The sequence below is a fragment of the Anabrus simplex genome, chromosome 1, assembly GCF_040414725.1.
Source record: "Anabrus simplex isolate iqAnaSimp1 chromosome 1, ASM4041472v1, whole genome shotgun sequence".
In the NCBI taxonomy this organism is placed as follows: Eukaryota; Metazoa; Arthropoda; class Insecta; order Orthoptera; family Tettigoniidae; genus Anabrus; species Anabrus simplex.
In genome coordinates, this window is record NC_090265.1 from 252,311,768 (window position 1) to 252,335,633 (window position 23,866).

The window sequence follows — 23,866 nt, forward strand, 5'->3', positions numbered from 1 at the left end:
TCGTAGCGACTCTATTTGGCTGGCAGGCGCGCAGGACGGGCAGGCGGGAGAAGAGGGGAGTGAACCAGGCTCGAGTTCGAGAAACAAGTGTGTGAGTAACGATATGCAGTACGTGCGAACGGACCGACCGGCTGTAGCGTGCATGTGAGAAAAATAAAAGAAACCCCTTTTTGGAAATATGTGTGATTATTTGTGAGAATTGCGTGTGATCCATGACCAGTGTGTGAGTTGTTTATTTGTGATCTATTACAGTGGTGAAGTGGTTCTTAAAGGAAGTTTGTTTATTTATTCAAAATAACACATTTATGATTAAAAATTAAACTATTAACATTAGACATTAGGTCGAAAAAGGCTGGAAGCTCCTTACGTTTCGTCCTTCGAGGTACTGCTGACAATATAAAGGTGAGAATTTAATTTCAAAATATTTAGGCTTAAATTATATATTTTATTGAGTTATTCCGTCTCATGACTCCCTGCAGTAAGCCTAACGAGGGACGCCCCGCTCTAATTATCTCGTCTGGTGACAGAAAGAACTCATTCACAGTCAAGGCCCAACCCACTTCCATGTTTCAGTAGCTTGTTTGTGCTGAGGTTTGCTGTTGACAGCTGCGAGTTACCGCCCAAAATGGACATAAGCAGCAGACATTATTATCCTTTACATTACGTTACATCTTGCTTGAAATGATTCAACACTAAAAGTTTCCAATGACACACCTTCTATTAAGCATTTTCTATGAATGAATGAGTGAATTATTTCATTTATTTATTTTTATATGAATTAATAATATAATTAAATAAATGCACTTTTAAATTAATAAACTGAATAAATAAAATATACTTTTTAATTCACTGAAATCATTACGGAAAAATATAGAATTATTTTTAACTATTTTAATTCTAAGGAACCATCATCCGGTAACTTTTAGCAAATGAAATAATAATTCTTAAACACGATGTTTTGTTGTAGCCAGATATGTTTATGACATAATGTATCGTTTCTTTTGGACCATCCTTTTCTCTTTATGCAATTATTCCGCTAAAAATCCTTATGTAGTTCCACTTAAAATGAACAAGAAGGGTATTTATTCTATTTTGTAGTTTCTCCTTAGTTTGAGTGAAGAAGGAAATGTCTCTGATAGAAACACCACTTAAAATGCGTTTTAGAACTTTTGATACAATAATTCGGTTTTGTCCGTAATTAGTACCGGAGATGTTTAACAAACTTTGACCAGATCTGTGCTGAATACTTGCACTATTTTCTTTGGGAGTATTTCAGGGAATTAATCTAGAATGCATGCTGGTTAGGCCATTGCATTCTTTTTATTGGAACCACTACATTGATAATATTTTCCTATTTATAAATACGGATTATTGATGATGTTTATGGATATATATTACTGTTTACGTAATTTTTATAGCGATGAAAAATGTGTTATTGACTGTATACTATAAATATTCTCCGTTTCTTCATGAAACTCAGTATTTACAAGGTTTCTGAATGACACCCTGGAGAAATATTCACCTTTAATACTTGTGCCATGTTTAATGTTCTCTTTTACCTCCTTGGTTTCCTTTGCGAATATTTACAAGGTGCCGTTTCTTTCAAATTAAAATTCTGTTATCAGCAATTGATAGAGTTTCTTAAATACTCCGTAAACGTGAAATGAAACAGTAATTCCAGGATATCGTATTCTACCAGTCTAATTCTCCTGCTCACAGATTCAGAGAATAACATCTTGGACATTGGTTTAAGGTATATAATGTTTCATTGTACTTATGTGGTGGGTGGTGTAAATATGGTGGAGAGTGATGAAAAACCTTTTCGTTCTTGAACTAGGGATTCTTATTTGCTTTACCTGAAGAGTTTAAAAACTAAAATCAATTTGAGTAGTTGACGTATTGAAAGTTAGAGATCAGTTTCATATTAAAATATCTGGACTAAAAGACCGACCCGGTGACGAAAGGTTATCCTGCAAACAACACAAAGAATATTGAAAAGGATATATTGTACATTTAGACCTGTGTCTAAATGTACCTCAACCATTAATCCGTCACTGATACTTGGTTACTCACAATTTTAAAGACAATGTTATTAAAGCAAAGCGATATTATGATGTCTTGTAGCTATGTAGTTGAACGTCTCTCGAAACAATTACCATTATTACCCTATAAGAACAGGTACGCCTTTAAGTAAGCCTGTTGCTGTTTTCCGCATTCAATTGCCCTCTCTTGCTTCTATGCATCCTCGTTAGAGCGGTACTAATGATATGTAATTCCGGACAACAATCATCCAGTCCTCTAATTTTGAAGTGTGTTAACAATTACACTTTATTTACTGTAAATGATCAATTTAATATCTAGTATTTTATTAGATAAAATATTCTTTTCCGTGAATATATTCCCGTGTTGATAAGTGAACATAAAGAACTGTGGATATAACAAATAATTTTTGCAGGGGTAAATTTTTACTAAAGGTACAATTCTTGGGAGGTTTAAATATATGTAAAATTTCAGGTGATAAGTATTACTAATTTTTTTTTATGATTTCCATCAGCATAGTGAAAATGAAAAATGAAAACCTACAACCTGCTTTCCAGTCATTGACCGGGTCAGGGATGTAATGAATGAAGCAGATATAGGCTGTTAGTACGATGGGTTCGCCACTCCCAAAGTAATGTATTAATTAATGATAAAAGATAACAGGGAAAACCGGAGTACCCGGAGAAAAATCTGTCCCGCCTCCGCTTTGCCCAGCACAAATCTGACATGGAGTGACCGGGTTTTGAACCACGATATCCAGCCGTGAGAGGCCGACGCGCTGCCGTCTGAGCCACGGAGGCTCGTCCCATCAGCATAGTCATAATCCATAATTTGTGGCTAGATGATTGTTACTGAAATAACAATATTTTCGTTCTTGTTGAAGTTCTAGAGTGTAAGATTATTTTTATATAATTACAGTTTTAAGCAATTATAATAATTCTCATTCGTAGATTTTAGTTTGGAATCCGTGTTTTGAATCGCGGGCTAAAAATTGGCTAAGTTAAACATGGATTCTTCTCTAGATTTTGAACAAAGTCCAGATGTTTGCTATACTGTATTCGTATCTTTTCTAGTCCTGGAACTAAATTTTCAGTCATAATCTAAGTTTAATTTCCCGCACTTATTCAGACACCATCATTAGGTAACGCAAAATACATTAACATGTTCACGCACATAATTATTCAGGTCATCACAGGGAAATAAGTTATTTTAATGCACTTATATTGTAATGTCACCGGATAAATTTATTCTATGTAATTTTGTATTTATATCATAAATGGGGTGCCTTTGTATATGTTTACTTCCTGTTATTTTTCTTGTCTTTTACCCATGTATGTGACACTACATGTTCTTGAAGAATTAGTTCTAATATATTTCGTACATACATTTATTTATGTTTCTAGTGTTGTTAGTTTCGTGTTCAGAGAATTCATAACTTTCTGGAAATCTATCCACATACATTAAATACTCTTCTTGGGTTATTCATATTTTTTCGAGTATCGTCTGAATATTTCCTCATTATCGGACATACTTGTAATTATCCTTACCGCGGAATGCTTCCGAAAAGCATCTAAGTCAGAGTCAGTGCCTACTGATAATAGCTATTTCATTGCGTGGATTCACTAATATTTACCACAGAAATTGGAGAATTATCGCCATTTAAAGATAATAAATGCACATCTGAAATCCTTCAGAATTCTCTCAGCCTAATTTTCGCGGAAGTAACAAATGTACGTTGTAGATGTACTGCCATTTTCTCTAGAAGTTTTTAATTGTAAAAGTAGCCTATTATAAACTTTATAAAAAATATAAAATAATTAATTATATTTGATGACCCACTAAACGGTTTTCGGAGACGCCAAGTTATCGGAAATGCTATCCCGCAGGAGCACTTTTACGTGCTGGTAAATCTACCGCCTGAGGTATTTAAGTATGTTCGAATACCATCGGACTGAGCCAGGTTCGAACCTGCTAATTTGGGCTCAGAAGACCAGGACACCATCATCTGAGCCACTCAACTCGGTTCATTTTAAATTAATGATTTATATCTTGATGTAATGGGAAGAGAAAATAGCTAGGTAAATATGTGTGAGTGTAAGTTATGTTTCCTCATTATTCTTTTCTCTGAGTTTTAAATTACATCTCCTGTTTTAATAATAATTGATTACATCTTTTATTATTATTGGATTGGGCCTACTTATTTGTAGGGGTTCTTGTATTTTCTTCAACGAACTATATTTCCCACGTCCTATATTGTTTTATGTTTTCTTCATCTCTCATTTCTAAATTCTTAATTAAAATCATCCTGCCTCTGCAACATAAAATACGTGCGTCAGAAAATTAGTAAAGAAATTCAATATAATTGAAAATTCTGTAACATTGCACTAAATCCCCAGCTAAATTTGTATTACACAATGCATATTATTATTATTATTATTATTATTATTATTATTATTATTATTATTATTATTATTATTATTATTATTATTATTATTAATACCTTTACAATTTGCTTTACGCCGCACCGATACGTATCGGTCTTATGGCGACGATGGGAGAGGAGAGGATTTTGGCCTTGATTAAGGTACAGTCCTAGAATTTGCTTGGTGTTAAAGTGGGAATCCACGGAAATCCATTTCTAGGGCTGCTGACAGTGGGGTTCGAACCCACTATCTCCCGAATGTAAGCTGACAGCTACGTGACCTAAAGCGCGCAACCACTCGATCGTTAATAATAATAATAATAATAATAATAATAATAATAATAATAATAATAAAAACAAATCTATCTAGGCCTATAACTAGAATATAAAATTCGTATGCATTTGTACTGGATTCATGCGGGATCGGGTTCGAGAACTGAGTTTCCTTCTTATATTCTTATTGCGAATATCTGATTTCCTCATTGCTTTAGATCTATACATTCTTCGATTGTGGGATGATTTCTTTAATAGAACGGTCGACAGTGTTGTGCACATGGTTGATTGTGTTCCAAGTTGCAGGATCAAATCTCAGGACATTCAGTCATTATTCAAGTGTATTTACAGTAAACTCCAGTGAATCATGTCACGGGTTTTACTACCTTTCCGTTACTCCGATGTCTCTTTTACGACAATCATAAGAACGTTAAGTACACGACATTGTTGATGTAAGTTAGACTCATCATTTTCCTGATAGCGTATATGGCAGAGTCGAACTTTCTTTAACCATTCAACTGTTCGATCGCTCCTAAAGCATTCAGTTTCGTAACTCATTTTGATATATATGAATGCTTCAAAACTTGTTTCATGAATTAAAGAGCTCTTCTGATTCTAGCATAAAATAGAGGTCTGAATTTTGTAAAGTTTGCCCAGTCAAAACAGATTTTCTGTGGATAGGAAGGACATTTGGTCTATACTATTAACTTATATGGAGTAATTGCATCTGACATGCCATGTATACCGGTAAGTACTAAATAATAATTGTTTGAAAATCAATGCAGATAGTATTAAAATAATCTGTTGTTAATTTTGGTCAAAAGGCGGTAGACCCACAAAAAATTATATCAATTTTTCGTCTTGTGTCATTGCGAAATTAAAGATTCTATGATTTAAGAAATAGGATCAGTAACACTCCAATAATGTAGAGCAGGCAATATGGATTGTGCAGGGTCGAAGTCTAATCCTTAGTCTCGTTTCCTGATATGGGGTCAGGGATGAGGTCACATGAAATTATACGCCATGATTTTACGGTCGGATGCCCTTCCTGACGCCAACCTCAGTTGAGGAGCTAAAGATGAAAAGAGCGATGGTGAATGAAATTAGGATAAAGAGGTGGGAAAAATAGGCAATGGCCTGTTAATAGGAACTGTCCCGGGATTTGTTTACAACTGAAAATGGGAAACCACGGAAAGCCATTATCAGAGTTGCCAATGGTAGGGTTCAAACCCACTCGTTTCCCGAATGCAGAGCTTGGCTCCAAAGCCGTAGAGTTAATATGTAAAACCGTTCTTCTCGGTGAAGACGCAATATGGTTAACCCATTCGTGCGCAAAAATCTGATATGAGGTGTCTAACATGTGCCTTATTCAATATGCCCTTTGGTATTTCCCTTCAAGTATGTAGTCTATGCAAAATAATGGCACCATGCTTTGCTTTAGACTTCATGTGAGGTGTATTACTAGTCGAAGAGATGAAAGTGGGAAGCATTGTAGTGGCCTCGCGAACTATTGCTGTTTTGTATGTGATACACATGCTGAGTTACTACAAAACTACGTCATATATAGTGACCACAATTGGTTAGAAAACTTTTTCAATATGCTGCAAATATGTGTTCTTTACAGCGATCCTACAAGCATTAAAGTGCATACAATATAGTCTATTTACATTTTTGGAGAAAATAATGGACTAATTCTTTTCATAATTGTGATGGTATTTTTTTACGGTAAGCTCTCAATGAATAAAAAAAAATAGGAAAACAATCGCTACGAAATAAAATTAGGTAGACGAGGTTTAAGTAGCTCAAAATAAGGGTGAATAGGCTACTATTCCACTATACTAGCCTACTGAAATGAAATGGCGTATGGCTTTTAGTGCCGTGAGTGTCCGAGGACATGTTCGGCCCGCCAGGTGCAGTTCTTTTTCATTGGACACCCGTAGGCGACTTGAGCATCGTGATGAGGATGAAATGATGATGAAGACAACACATACACCCAGCCCCCATGCCAGAGAGATTAATCAATGATGGTTAAAATTCCCGACCCTGCCTGGAATGGAATCCGGGACCCCTGTGACCAAAGGCTAGCACGCTAACCATTTAGACATGGAGCCGGACTACTAGCCTACTTATTTTAATATAATATTTATAAGTATTTGAGAAATGAAGCGCATAAATTTGTTACGTTATTTTGTAATGGCAGTGATTTTCTAAAACAACCTACCACTTTTACATCGCCCGTGTTATGTTATCAAGCTGTATATCATTATTGATACAAACTAGTTGTTTCCTTGTCAATGGAACTCGTATAGATATTTCTTTCACCGCAGTTTATTTTACACTCCCGATATAAGCATAAATATTTATCAAAATTCCTCAACTACCGTACTTACTGGACGGCACTTATACTCAAAAGAATGCATTTAACTAAGCAAACCTACGGAATACTTCAAGATTTCGTTTTCAGTTTTCCTTTCCTCTCTATATAAAAGAATGTCTCTCGTTAGTAATCTGATAATACTCTTTACCTTCTATTAAGATTTTGACCTGAAGGAAGTGTATAATCTTCCGCACTGCAAAACACATATCGTCGCTCGACCGGTAAAAGGTTGTATCCCACAAAGCTCTTCCTATCAATTATTCTCCTTAAGACTGGTCACGCCTCCCAGCCACGTATGGATATGCAGTCCATCAGAACATATTTTGTTGTGTTCATTTTCCTATGTTGACGTGTAAAGGAAAATGAACCTTACAGTACCGTACTGTAGGAATGTACGTTTGCATTACGTATTTACGCACTCCTAGTGTACAATGCATGTAAGGTTCATTTTCGTTTAATCTTCGACATAGGAAAACGAACACAACGGACATTGTTCTGATGGACTGCGTATCCATATGTGGCTAGGAGGCGTGACCAGTCTTAAGGAGAATAATGGATAGGAAGAGTATTGTGGGATACAACATTTTACCGGTGAAGCGACGATATATTTGAAATTTTGTTCATAATGATATCGTATTGAAGAAAGTGGTGCATCCACTAAAAGACTGTAAAAATAAAAGGTAACTCAGAAATATATATGGATGAGAAAGATATAGCCCTAAGTAGAATTGAACAGAACTTTATTTTTAGACTGTCGTGAAATTATCAAAGTTATCAAACGGAGAATGGAACATATTGGGGAGAACAGCAAAATTATATTATACCACCTGAAGATTTTTTTTTTCGTGTGGCTATTTCTAGACGAGTGCAGCCCTTGTAAGGTAGACCCTCCGATGAGTGTGGGCGGCATCTGCCATGTGTAGGTATCTGCGTGTTATTGTGGTGGAGGATAGTGTTATGTGTGGTGTGTGAGTTGCAGGGATGTTGGGGACAGCACAAACATCCAGTCCCCGAGCCATTGGAATTAACCAATGAAGGTTAAAATCCCCGACTTGGCCGGGAATCGAACCCGAGACCCTCTGAACCGAAGGCCAGTACGCTGACCATTCAGCCAACGAGTCGGACACCTGATAAATGTAAAAGAGGAAGTTGAATGAAGGTGGAAACAGTTACAATACATCTAGCACGAAGGAGACTACGCGTGAATATGTATCGTAGAATGGCGTAGTTAATGCCTAGAAAACCTTTCAAAAAGTCTAGGTTTGATTAATTATTGAACTTTAGTCCTATCAGTTTAGAATACAGAAGCAAGTTAGAGAGTTTTCCGTGGTAACTAAGATAAAGTTGGAAAATAAAGTCATTTCGACACGCCAATTCGTACAAGATCCCTCGTGACACGTTTAATATTTACTTGATAAAATTAATTAAAAACTTATAAGTTGGCCACAGATCGTCTAAGAGTGTTTCTATTTGTCTGCCATCTAGTAGAGTAGAACGTTGGCCTCAAATCAAAATGTCTGCAATGTGGCAGCTAAGGCCGTATTATTAGGCTATTATTCATACGATATCAGTGAAACTATCGTAACATTAGTATCTCCTTCATATGCATTTGTTGATTTGTTTCTTTCTCTTGTGTGCAACATTCAAAGTTGTACAGAGAAATAAGCAAGCTAGCTAGCTTGCGGTTTTACTTGACTGTTGGTAGTCCATCGCGATCATCACCACGGAACTTCCAGTCTTACGTAGAATCTGAACCACCGTCACTTAGATTTTCATTTTAAAAATTCCACTTGCATTGGCCGTGACTCGAAACACGGCCACGTTCGTGAGAAGCCTTGCTTTTCAATTCAACTTTAATAATAATAATAATAATAATAATAATAATAATAATAATAATAATAATAATAATAATAATAATAATAAGAAGAAGAAGAAGAATAATAATTCGTTACTGTGAGAAATATTGTTTCACAATAATTCGTGTACTCACTATCGATCAAGCGAATGGTATTGCTTTCATTCACTTGGAGTTACGAACAACCATAGCCTGTTTCCAGTCATTCGACCGGGTCAGGAATGGATTGAATGAAGCCCCCATCTTGCGGTGAGAATAGGAATTGTGCCGGCTGCCAAAGCCTGTCGCACTCCTTGGAGTTATGCAGGTGAATAATATTCAGTGATTAACCTTAGATATGTAATGATCAAATATATTTTAACTACATTATTAAAACGAACAATGTAATTGTATGTCAGCTCCTCATTAAGACTACAGGATTCGTTAAAGAACCGACTGCTGGCTTTTGACATGTGTATGTATCGCAGATTGTAGATCCCATGAATGGAAAGCGTCACCAATGAGAAGATCGTCCGCCATGCCGGGAAATCATGTGAAGTCCTAACCATCGTTAAATACAAAAAAGAAGCCTATTTCGGTCACAACTTCCAAAACGACAAATCATCGCGCCTGCGAAAACCACTGTGATAGTATTTCTGGAACAGACCCGCAGCACAAATATTATAAAGAGCAAGAATTCCTTGACAGTTTTCGCTCAGTGTTGAACCTTAGATGACAGAACAATACCGACCAAAGTTCTAAGCTAAAATATTTCACGCAGTGATTTTTGCAGGTGCAAAGACGAAATACAACCTGATGCAGTTAATCATGGAAGGCGTGGAATCAGAGATAAGGCTTTTTGCAGATGATATTATTCTGTACAGAGTAATAAATAAGTTACAAGATTGTGAGCAACTACAATATGACTTCGATAATGTTGTGAGATAAACAAATGCAATGGTATGATGATACGCAGGGTTAAAAGTCAGGTTGTGAGTTTCACAAATAAGGAAAAACACTCAGTTTTAATTACTGCATTGATGGGGTGAAAATTCCTTTTGGGGATCATTGTAAGTACCTAGGTGTTTATATAAGAAAAGACCTTCACTGGGGTAATAACATAAACATGGCTGCAAATAAAGGCTACAGATCTCTGCACATAGTTATGAGGGTATTTAGGGGTTGTAGTAAGGATGTAAAGGAGAGGGCATGTAAGTGTCTGATAAGACCCCAACTAGAGTATGGTTCCAGTGTATGGGACCCTCACCAATATTACTTGATTCAAGAACTGGAAAATAAATCCAAAGAAAAACAGCTCGATTTGTTCAGGGTGATTTCCGACAAAACAGTAGCCTTACAAGAATCTTGCAAAGTTTGGGCTGGGAAGACTTGGAAAAAAGGAGACGAGCTGCTCGACTAAGTGGCATGTTCCGAGTTGTCAGTGGAGAGTTGGCCTGGAATGACATCAGTAGATGGTTACGTTTGGGTAGTGTCTTTAAAAGTAGGAAAGATCACAATATGATGAAAAAACTGGAATTTAAGAGGAAATATTGGGGACAATATTTAATTTTAGGAAGGGGAGTTAGGGATTTCAATAACTTACCAAGGGAGATGTAGAATAAATTTCCGATTTAGTTGCAATTATTCAAGAAAAGGCTAGGAAAACAAGTTAGCTGTCACCTGGACGACTGGTCTAAATGCAGATCGATCGATCGATCGATTGATTGATTGATTGATTGATTGATTGATTGATTGATTGATTGATTGATTGATTGATTGATTGATTGATTGATTGAAGATAGCAGAGAAACGAGGATGTAGGCACTCCATCTTAGACAGAATTTCAACATCCATGATATGACAACCGTGTTACGGGAAGTTCAAAAAAGGAATAATTCCTCCGTGAGGCTCGTTAATTTTCTGTGAGGAGAAGACATGAGGAGAGGAAAAAAGGAGAAGAATTCACACAGGGATTGACATTCCTTCCCAGAATGTAGGCCTACATGGTTCAGAATGTTAGAGGCACAACAGACATAGTATACCGTAAGAGTTCGTAAACCGAGCTCGGTAGCTGCAGTCGCTATGTGCGACCGGTTTCCAGTATTCGGAAGATAGTGGGTTCGAGCCCCACTGTTGACAGCCCTGAAGATGGATTTCGGCTGTTTCTAATTTTAACACCAGGCAAATGCTGGGGCTGTACCTTAATTAAGGCCATGGCCGCTTCCACCTCACGCCTAGACCTTTCCTGACCCATCGTCGCCGTAAGACCTGTCTGTGTCGGTGCGACGTAAAGCAAGTTATAAAAGAATTAAAAAAGTGCGTAAATATGTTATGCAAACATGCATCCCTACAGTTCTGTGTGGTTAGGTTAGTTTTTCTTTATACGTAACCCTAGGGAAATGCACACAACATAAATTGTTCTGTATATAGATGGCTTCTAAAACCTCGTATGTCCCAGGGCTTTTCCTACACTTTGTATTTCTTAAGACTGGTCACGCCTCCCAGTCACATATTTATATGCAGTCCATCAGAATAATTGTCGTTGTGTTCATTATTTCTATGCTGATGTGTATAGAAAATGGACCTTACCATACCGTATTGCGGGATGTTTACGGACTCCAACCGTATAATGTATATACTGTTCATTTTCCAGAACATTTTACCTCGGACCTACGGGAGTATGACAGGCGAGGAACCCTTTGGAAACAACTTGGCGAACGAAATGGAATTCTATGGGGAGCTATCAATATTAATGGGGCTTATGGAAGAAAGAAAGTAGAACTAGCTGAGTTAGTAAGGAGAATACATCGGGATGTGCTAGGAGTAAGTGATATTCGGGTAAGGGGTGATAAAGAGGAAGATATGGGTGATTATAAAGTACACTGGATGGGTGTTAAAGAGGGAAGGGCAGAGGGTAGGGTAGGGCTGTTCATAAGGAATGCTATTGTACGCAACTTAGTTTCTGTTAGGCACGCAGGTAAATGAGCGAAAGATGTGAGTAGATTTGGCAGTTGGAGGAATTAGGAAGAGAATTGTCTCAGTGTATTCACCATGCGAGGGTGCAGATGAGGATGAAGTTGACAGTTTTATGAAGCATTGAGTGACATCGTAGTCAGTGTCAACAGCAAGGATGGGATGGTGCTAATGGGCAATTTCAACGCAAGAGTTGGAAATAGGCCTGAAGAATACGAAAGAGTGATTGGTAAACGTGGAGAGAGAAGATATGGAAGCGATTAGGAATGGGAAGCGTTTGCTGGACTTCTGTGTTAGTATGGGTATAGCAGTTACGAATACATTCTTTAAGTAAAAGGCTATTCACCGTTACACATGGGAGGGTAGGGGTACCAGATCCATAATAGACTATAAGTTATCTTAAACGACTTCGAATTCAGGAAATATGTTAGAATGTACGGGTTTTCCGGAGGATTTTTCGATGATACAGACCACTATCTGATCTGTAGTGAGCTAAGTATCTCTAGGCTCAGGATAGAGAAACTGAAATCTGTCTGCAAACGAATAAGGTTAGAAAACGTATAGGACGAGGAAATTAGACAGCGGTACATGGATATGATTAGTGAGAAGTTCCGAACAGTGGACAGTAAGCAGGTTCAGGATATACAGGGATGCTGTAATAGAAACAGCAAGGGAATGCTCAGGAAGAACTGTGTGTAAAGATGGGAAAAGCGAACATCTTAGTGGAATGATGAATTGAGAGCAGCTTGTAAATGTAAAAAATAAGACTTATCAGAAATGGGTCCAAACAAGGGCTGATGCAGACAGGGTATGAAGCATTGAGTGACATCGTAGTCAGGGTCAACAGCAAGGATAGGATGGTGTTAATTGGCGATTTCGACGCAAGAGTTCGAAATAGGCCTGAAGAATGAGATGAGAAAAAATGAGCGAAACATATAGTTGTCGAATCCAAAAAGAAGTCGTGGGAAGATTTTGGTAATAACCTGGAAAAGCGAGGTCAAGCATCAGGGAGACCTTTCTGGACAGCAATAAAGAATCTTGTGAAGGGAGGGAAAAAGGAAATGAACAGTGTTTTGGGTAATTCAGGTGGACTCATAATGGATCCCGGATTATTACTAGACAGATGCAGGGAATATTTCGAAAATCTTCTCAACGTAAAAGGAAATGTTCCTGGCGGTGTCGCGAACGACCGAGGTCATGAGGAGGAGGAAAATTATGTTGGTGAAATTACGCTTGAGGAAGTAGAAAAGGTGGTAAATAAACTCATTGCTATAAAGCAGCAGGAATAGATGAAAATGGTGAAGTATAATGGAAAGGCAGGGGAGAAATGGCTTCGTAGAGTAATATAATTAGCATAGAGTGTTTGTCAGGTACCTTCAGATTGGACAAAATCAGTAATTACACCTCTCTATAAGCAAGGGAACAGGAAGGATTGCAACAACTATTGAGGTATCTCATTGATTAGTATATCAGGCAAAGCATTCACTGGCATTTTGGAAAGGAGGGTGCGATCAGTGTTTGAGTGGAAGTTGGATGAAAACGAGTGTAGTTTCAGACCAGAGAGGGACCGCCAGGATCAGATTTATCATTATGCACCAGGTAACTGAAAAATGCTACCAGAGGAGTAGACAGTTCTGTAGATCTAGAGAAAGCATATAAGAGGGTTCCGAGGGAAAAGATGTTCGCAATACTGGGGGACGATGGGATTAAGGGTAGATTTTTAAAATCAATCAAAGGAATTTACGTTGACAATTGGGCTGCAGTGAGAATTTATGTTAGAATGAGTTCAGGGTACTTACAGGGGTTATCAAGGCTGTAATCTTTCACATTTGTTGTTGGTAGTTTACATGGATCAACTTCTGAAATGTATAAAGTGGCAGGGAGGGATTCAGTTAGGTGGATATGTAGTAAGCAGTCTGGCCTATGCTGACGACTTGGTCTTAATGGCTGACTGTGACGAAAGCCTGCAGTGTAATATGAACATTGGGACTTACGAGGTTTAGAAGTAAGCCGTCGATATTCTGTCGACTTCATTGTTCTAATATTGGTTTCACCTACATGCACGAGGGCTAATTTTGATCACTCACACGACAATTATTCAGCATAATTCCAGAAAGCGAGAATAAGAATTAAGCGGTCCCTTACACAAATTAAGAAGAAATGTACAGTATGTTATGTGGTTTGAAGAATATTTTGGTAACCAGAGCAACAATAAAAAGGTATACCAAGCCATGAAGCCTAATGGTGTAGGATAGAAAGTTCATATCGTCGCTCCTTTTCCAATATCACGAATGTGACAATGCTTTTCCAATCCATTATTTCTCTTAAGACTTGTCACGCCTCCCAGCCACATATTGAAATGCAGTCCATCAGAACAATTTTCGTTGAGTTCATTTTCCTATGCGCAGGTGTAAAAGAAAATTAACCTTAAACAGATCGCTCTCTAGGAGTGGGTAAATATGTCATGGAAATATACATTCATACAGTACGGTACAGGAAGGTTCATTTTCCTTTACACACGCACATACTAAAATGTATTGTTCTGATGAACTGCATATCAATATGCGGCTGGAAGGCAAGACCAGTCTTAAGGGAAAAAATGAATAGAAAGGACATTGTCACATTCGTGGTTTTGGCATAGGAGTGACGATATGTCCTGTAGGTCAGTATTTCTCGCACAATATGATCACTATTATCAAATAGAGATTTTCGCAGGCGAACGACGGTCCGCTTGATTCCATTTAAAATGCTGGAGAAAATCAGACTTAGTTTCAGTGTCTGCTAGATCCAACTGTCTTGTTAATATTGTTCTTTTCAAATACTGTCCGCCACAGTAGCGTAACGGTTAGTTGCTATTACCTGCCGTCCTCGAGAATCCCGGGTTCGATTCCCGGTACTGTCAGAAATTTAAGAATGGTTAAAACGGCACATGTAGATCACCTCGATTGGGGGTCTGCCTGAGAAGAGCTGCACCATCTGGGGATGAGGACACGAGTTTTTTTTAATACTGCAAAGGCCATCTCTCAGACGCTGTGCAGACCTACGCGCTGCCTATTTAAATTACTAGCCTATAACATCAGGTGAATTTCAACGCATATATTAGTGCGTATAGCCTATCATTAATTATATCCTGCTAACATGACAGCTCAGTGGGATCGTCACAACTTTCTGCATACGTCAAATTCCCTCAAATTAATGTTAAACTTCTCGCGATGTTATAACAGACCATTCTACAATACAGAAATACCATCGTATTTTCGTATTCCCCGATCTAATATCGATAGCCTAGTTGTAATATTACGTAAGTAACAAATTGGTGAACATGAGATTATGGTACGTACAGAAGCAGAATTTAATGCTCTACAAATCTGGTCTAATTATAAAAGGACGCAGTGCCTAAAATTACTTTTCTAAGAGCCTTGAATCAGACTGGAATGAAAATGTGCTATTACAACTGACTTACGTGGTATAAGAACTAGGCCGTCGATTTATTTTTTGTGAATCAAAGATAATCAAACCCTTTTATCGAGAATTTCTCCGCAATGTACTCTCTTGGTATAAATTAACACCAGTAATTTATGAAGTGCCAGTGCGTGCTATAGTAAAGAATATCTTCGCTTCACCGGTAAAACATTGTATCCCATAAAGCTCTTCATATCCATTATTCTCCTTAAGACTGGTCACGCCTCCCAGCCACATATGGATACGCAGTCCATCAGAACAGATTTCGTTGTGTTCATTTTCCTATGCTCATGTGTAAGGATCGAACCTGCCAAGTTGGGGTCAGAGGGCCAGCGCCTCAACCGACTGAGCCACTCAGCCCAGCTGCACCACTAAGAATTTGACTGTAATATCACTGTCGAATTAAAATAAAGGGCATTCCGTTTTATGCATAACATCTTCATTCTATCAAGGTGAACCTTTAGTAGCCTATAAAAACAGTCCAGATTACTAAACAGTATTCTTAATTTCTTTAATTAGGCCTATACCGTACCACCTCAGGAATAAGGAGAAGAAATTGTCCTACAATAACACATATTCGCTAGTAGGTCTATTACTATTTGATTTGAAGAGAAGATATGCCGTTGTCCAACATGGGTATAATATGGGTTAATATTACTACAGTAGACATTGGTTAGAACGGCACACAAGGGATATGATAAATTGTGTCGTTATTAAATTGTGTCGTAACTGATATTTATGCTATCAGTCAATTGAGGAAAATGATATAGAGCAAAATGAATTAGGCTGATTTTAGATTTTAGATTTACATATTGGCGGTGCGCGAGCAATACCTCGTATCCCACAATGCTCTTCCCATCCATTATTTTCCTTAAGTCTGATTACACCTCCCAGCCACATATCGATGGCCTAGATTGAATACCTCGTATCTCGAAAAGTTCTTCCTATCCATTATTTCCCTTAAGACTGGTCACGCCTCCCAGCCACATTTGGGTATGCAGTCCATCAGAACAATGTTCGTTGGGTTTATTTTCCTATGCGGATGCGTAAAGGAAAATGAACCTTATAAAAATTATACTCTAGGAGTTAGTAAATACGTCACACAGACATACTTTCCTGTAGGACGTTACGGTAAGGTTCATTTTCCTTCACACGTCGGCATAGGAATAAAGAACACAACGAACATTGTTCTGATAGACTACATATTCATGTGTGGCTGGGAGGCGTAACCAGTCTTAAGGGAAATAATGGACAGGAAGAACTTTGTGAGATACGAGGTTTTCATTCTAGGCCATCGATATTGACATTTAGTCCATCAGAAAAATATTCGTTGTGTTCATCTTCCTTTGCTTACCCATAAAGGAAAATGAACTTTATCGTACCGCACTGTAGAAATGTATGTTCGCGTGACTTATTTACTCACCCCTACATTTTCGTTTACACGTTAGCATACGAAAATGATCACAACGAAAATTGTTCTGATGGACTCCATAAGTGGCTGGGAGGCGTGATCAGTCTCAGGGAAAATAATGAATAAGAAAAGCATTGTGGTATAAGAGGTATTACTCGCGCACCGTCGAAATTTTCTTTTAAGCCTGACATTAAAGTGTAAAATTGAAGATTGTCCAGTATAAAATACAGTATTAAATTTCACAAAATAATTTTAGCTCGTACAATTAAAGTTACAACTACGGTGTGTCCAGTGCTCACCAAACTTCTTCATTTAATAATAATAATAATAATAATAATAATAATGCATTTTTCTGTATTCTCCTTTTTGCCCAGTACACACTTTCTAAATAGTACTTTATCGTTGGCTTACTTCTAAAACCTTGTATATACCAATGGTCTTCCTACCCATTATATTCCTTAAGATTGGTCACGCCTCCTAGCCACATATTTATATGCAGCCCATCACAATAATTTTTGTTGTGTAAATGAAAATAGACCTTACTATACCGTATTGTAGGGATGTTGTTTGCAAGCGAACTTACGCACTCCTTTACAACCCACCATAGGAAAATGAACACATCGAAAATCGTTCTGATGGGCTGCATATCTACATCTGTCTGGGAGGCGTGACCCGGCGTAAGGAATATAATGGGTAGGAAGACCACTGGTATGTACAAGGTTTTAGAAGTAAGCCATCGTTATGTTCTTAATTTGTGTCACAATTTCACTGCACTTTTACTGTAGAACATGTTCACAACGCTATTAACTTCAAAAGCATCATTCGCTGTTAGGATACACACATTGCAAATCTTCTGTATTCCTCCCCAAGGTATTAATTCTTGAACGATATTTGTTGCAATGTTGGGGCACGGTTACGCCTGTAATTGCTCCACTTAATTGTACGTGTGTCAGGCCCCTCCTTATTGCAATTCTTATTCTCTTCTTACAATGAACTATTTAACCAATAGGCCTATATGCTTGGTGATCCGTTTTCGCACCATACGCACCTAATTTCAATATAAATGATTATAATATCTATTTCATGTTCACAACTCACAAATCAGCACAGTTAGCAAAAACACTCTTTGATTTGTTTTCAAGCTTATGTTGTTTGTGATAACTCTCTGCCTCACTGGCTGAATTTTCAGCGTATTGACCTTCGATTTCCTACAGTACTGATGTTTGAATGATGTATTTACGCACTCCTACAGTATAATGTGTTTAAGGTTCACTCTCCTTTACACGTCATAATAAGAAAATGAACACAATGAAAATTGTTCTGATGGACTGCATATTCTTATGGGTTTGGAAGGATTGACCAGTCTTACGGAAAATAATGGAAAGGAAGAATATTGTCAGATACGCGGTATTGCTCGCGGAGCGACGATATTTAGGAAATCTGGACGATCAAATATGTGAATAATACATAATCATGCTACAAATTGGAATAATAACTAAGTATGGCAAGCAAGTATTAATATTTTATCAGTATTCTCTCCGGTACATCCTGACACACATGTTCACAACCCGCTCGCTTTGAGTTTTTAACTGTACTGGCAATTCGATGGCTTACCTCTAAAAGCTCGTAAGTCCCAATGTTATTCCTAACAATTATATTCTTTCAGACTGGTCACGCCTCCCAGTCATATATTTATATGCAGTCCTTCAGAATAATTGTCGTTGTGTTCATTTTCCTATGTTTATATGTAAAGGAAAAAAGACCTTATAGTGCCGTAATGTAGGGATGTTGTTTGCAAGCGAATTTACACACTCCTACAGTATAATGAATTTAAGGTTCATTTTCCTTTACAGAGAGCTATAGGAAAATGGACAAAAGGAAAATTGTTGTGATGGGCTGCATATCTATGTGTGGCTGGGAGGCGTGACCAGTCTTTAGGTATATAATGGACAGGAATAACATTGGGACATACGAGGTTTCAGAAGTAAGCCATCGAATTATTGGTAGATACTGATTTCGAACATCACTGGATTATTGTACAGTATTTCTATTTTTCGATGTATTCTGTGCACTTATGAGTTAAATTTGGGGGACATAGGGAGTATTTCATAGCCCTGATTCTTTAAAATATACTTATTCTTCGGGGTGTCCGGAATATATCTTTTCATTCCCTTATTGCGATTAATTTTTAGCGTTGATAATATCTTGTTGCTTTGCTCTGAAAATGAAATCACTTAAACAATATTGAAGAAAATTAAAACTTGCTCGTTATATTTTAAATGAGCATCCACATTTATATTTAGTAAATTAATTACATGAACGTTTTCTGCAGTCTAGTGATCCAGTCCACTGAGTTTGGCTCGTGCTTATATTGGCGGTCAGGTTTCAGGTCGACGTTTGATGGTATGGAGGTTCAGTTTCATTGCGTTGACCATGAGATGTAACTAATGGACCACGTTACAGAATAACAGCGAGGTGAGTTTTCATTTTTAACGATTTGAGGTGTTTTAGTGCTAGATATCGATGGCCTTCTTTTAATACCTCGTATGTCCCAATGCTCTTCCTACCCATTATATTCCTTATGACTGGTCACGCTTCCCAGCCACATCTTTACATGCAGCCCATCAGAATAATGTTCGTTGTGTTCATTTTCCTATGCTGATGTGTAAAGAAAAATGAACCTTATTATAGGTATGTTGTTTGTATGGCGAGTTTACGCATTCCTACAGTATAATGTATTTTATGCTCGACGATGCCGAAATATAAATATTACGCCTATATGCCAGAAAACTGAATCTTAATGAGACTCATTTTAGGTCAAGTTTCATTATTATACAGGTTCTCCACCAAACAGAGTTCAGATTTTCATTATGATGCAGATTCTCTACTAATCATAGTTCAGATTTTCATTATGATACAACCGTTTGACCAATTAGGTAAGGATAGCATCTCACATGCACTCAATGCACTAGCTTCGCACTTGTTTCCGAAATGAAACATGTCGGACACACATATTAACATCAATGCAGCTTTTACTTCCAATATTCCACAACCATACGGCACATTCCCACAAATTCACTTCACCAGCTGTACCATGAACAATTTGTACTTGAAATACAGCTAGGTTATGATAAACCTCTAACAAAGCTTTGAAAACATACGGCATTGTCAAGGTCTCTGATCCACTCACGGAAAATCAATAACCCAGCGCATGCGCTCTGCGTTTTGTTCAGTAAACTCAACTGTCAAGCGGCATCTAGACAGAAATTTACGAATATTTTAAAAATAGTGTTATAATGTTATCGTCGAGCATAAACACTCGTATGAAACTCGCCTAAAATGGTAATTGAATAAAAAAAAATGAAATGGCGTTTGGCTTGTAGTGCCGGGAGTGTCCAAGGACATGTTCCGCTCGCCAAGTGCAGGTCTTTTATTTGACATCCGTAGGCGACCTGCGCGTCGTGATGAGGATGAAATGATGATGAAGACGAAACATACACCCAGCCCCCGTGCCATTGAAATTAACCAATGATGGTTACAATTCCTGACCCTGCCGGGAATCTAACCCGGGACCCCTGTGACAAAAGGACAGTACGTTAACCATTTAGCCATGGAGCCGGACTATAATGGCAATAATTAAGACACTCGTATGGAAATTATAGAACTTGCTTCGCTCGTTTTATAAACATACATATAGGCTTGTTGCATAATGTACTAAAAGCTTAACTTTCCTTTACACTCAAGCATAGGAAAATGAACTCACAAAATTTGTTCTGATGGACTGCATGTAAATATGTGGCTGGGAGCCGTGACCAACTTACGGAATATAATGGGTAGGAAGAGCATTGGGACATACGAGGTTTTAAAAGAAAGCCGATGATATGCATCAACCCTATTTCGAAATCTATGGTGACCAATGCAATTCATCGAACACCGTGATGTTGTGAATGGTGCCGAAGATTATTGTTTTAACCCTCACCTACACTCATTTTATTTCGTAACGATTTTTAACATTTCGTTTTAATTCCCCAAAGCCTTACAAAATAATATCACATTTTCTAAAAATTACGAATACTGGTTTATTTTATAGCCGGCCCCGTGGTGTAGGGGTAGCGTGCCTGCCTCTTACCCGGAGGCCCCGGGTTCGATTCCCGGCCAGGACAGGGATTTTCACCTGGACCTGAGGGCTGGTTCGAGGTCCACTCAGCCTACGTGATTAGAATTGAGGAGCTATCTGACGGTGAGATAGCGGCCCCGGTCTAGACAGCCAAGAATAACGGCCGAGAGGATTCGTCGTGCTGACCACACGACACCTCGTAATCTGCAGGCCTTCGGGCTGAGCAGCGGTCGCTTGGTAGGCCAAGGCCCTTCAAGGGCTGTAGTGCCATGGGGTTTGGTTTGGTTTGGTTCATTTTATTTGAAAATTTTAAGGGCTCCTTCTGAGACCTCACCATTATTTTCTCTAAAAGCTAGATGGATACGACATGCACGATACGTTTAGTAGGATCATTGGAAAGAACTATGTTACTGTTGTTACTGTTATTTCTCTTTAGTAACTTAGCATGTGTGGCACATACAAACCAGCAACAGTGCGTGAGGCCACCACAGTGCTTCCCGCTTTCTTCTCTTCGATTTAGGTGAAAATAATAAGACACCTCATATCGTCGCTACTGTGCCAAAACCAATGCTCCTCCCAGCCATTATTTTCCATAAGACTGGTCACGCCTCCCAGTCACATATTGATATGCAGTCCATGAGAACAATTTTCGTTGAGTTCACTTTCGTATGGCGGGTGCAACGGAAAACGAACCTTACCGTGCCGTACTGTAGGAATGTTTGTTTGCATGACATATTTACCCACTCCTAGAGTAAGATGTATTTAAGGTTCATTTTCCTTTACACACGCGTATAGGTAAATGAACTCATCGAAAACTGTTCTGATGGCACTGTATATTAATATCGATGGCTTCTTTTAAAACCTCGTATGTCCAAATGTTCTTCCTACCTATTATATCCCTTAAGACTGGCCACGCCTCCCGGTCATATATTTGTATGCAGTCCATCAGAATAATTTTCGCTGTGTTCATTTTCCTTTGCTAAAGTCTAAAGGAAAATGGACCTTAACGTACCGAATTGTAGGGATGATGATTGCATGGCAAATTTACACACTCGTACAGTATAATGTATTTAAGGTTCATTTTCCTTTACAAATTGGCAGAGGAAAATGACCATAACGAAAATTAATCTTTAGGATTGCATATAAATATGGGACTGCGAGGCGTGACCAGTCTTAAGGAATATAATGGATAGGAAGAGTATTCGGACTTACGAGGTTTTTAAAGAAAGCCATCGATATGTAGCTGGGAAGTGTGACAAGTATTAAGGGAAATAATGGATCGGAAGAGCATTGTCACATTCGTGGTTTTGGCTTAGGAGCGACGATGTATCTTGATTTCTTCCTCTGGGAACATCTCAAGCAACTCGTGGATAAGAAATTTATCGAATGAGGGAAGGTCTCGTATGAGACATGCGTTCCTATCTAAAATAAGTTTGTTTTGCTGTGTTCTACCTTCCGTAGCACTTTGTACGGATTGTTTTGCAACACACTATTTAAGTAGTAGAAATTGAGGTAACTTCTATTTCATCCCTTAACTGACAGCACACTGACTCCTACTCAAATGAAGAATGAGGTGCTTAACTATTTACAGTACTTGCGTATAGTTTGATGAACCTTGTCTAGACAAGCATAGCTCAAAATATCAAAGTATGGTTAGAAAGACAACATACCGGGCGAGGTGGCCGTGCGATTAGGAACGCGCAGCTGTGAGCTCGCATCCGGGAGATAGTGGGTTCGAATCCCACTGTCCGTAGCCCTGAAGGTGGTTTTCCGTGTTTTCCCATTTTCAAACCAGGCAAATGCTGGGGCCGTATCTAAGACCACGGATGCTTCCTTCCCATTCTTAGGCCTTTCCTGCCCCATCGTCGCCATAAGACCTATCTATGTCGGTGCGACGTAAAGCAAGTAGCATAAAAGAAAAAATAAGAAAGACAATTTAAGTCAGATTTTAACTGTCCATCAGATGGCAGACTCCACCTAAGATCGACTTCCCACGAGAAATTTACTTTGCTAGAGGGTATTGGGTGTAGCTGGAATAACTCCGTTTATTTGAGACAGTAGAGATTTAGCGCTGTGAATGATAATGGAGAAACTTGACCAGCTATGTGTTTGTAATTTAATATAAATTCAGTGTGTATCTACTTGTACATATTTGATGATTAATCAGGCCAAGAAACGACAACGTGAGCTACGCCAAGTATATATTCTTTCATTATTTCTTTAATTCTCCAAAAGAAAGTTTTGGAAAAAAATGTACTCACTTTCAATTAAAGTGCTGACCATAACCATACCCATTTCTTATGCAACAACGATATTCTTCCTCCTAAACTTTCCCCCAGTTAACTTACGTAGGGTCGGAACTTCATGCGGATTGATGATGACGATTATGCTTGTTGTTTAAAGGTACCTAACATCTAGGTCATCGGCCTCTTCATTCAGATTAAGGACAGTTTTACGGCTGGATGGATTTCCTGACTCCATGCTTATATGGAAGGGAAATATTTACTATTGCATGTTTCTGTGTTGGTTGGTAGTGGGATGTGTTCTGTGTACATGAGGATGTGTACTGAGGTGAACACAAAAACCCAGCCCCCGAGCAACTGGAATTATCTGGGAATCTAACCCAGGACTGACTAAACAGGTGGCCACTAAGCTGAACATTTGCAATCTGCTAAGTTTTATGTATCGTCGCTCCTATAGCAAAGCCGTGAATGTGACAATTCTCTCCCTATCCACTATTTCCGTTAAGACTGGTCACGCCTCCCAGCCACATATTGATATACAGTCTATCAGAACAATTTTCGTTCATTTTCCTATGCGCGTGTGTAAAGGAAAATGAACCTTAAATATCGTACTCTACGAGTAGGTAAATGTCATGCAAACGTGTAACTTATTCCTACAGTACGGTACAGCAAGGTTTATTTTCCTTTGCACTATTCATCACATCCCCATGGCGC

At 38.3% G+C, this 23,866-nt stretch overlaps 1 protein-coding gene across 1 annotated transcript in view; it reads left to right on the top strand.

Moving 5' to 3' along the window:
- Positions 1-202: 202 nt before the first annotated feature.
- The window catches only part of ci (cubitus interruptus), a 1,501,802-nt gene continuing 1,478,138 nt past the window's right edge, over positions 203-23,866 (top strand). The window contains exon 1 of the mRNA XM_067159248.2: positions 203-402. The gene's annotated coding sequence lies outside the window, so the exon portion shown is untranslated. The remainder of the gene's footprint in view (positions 403-23,866) is intronic.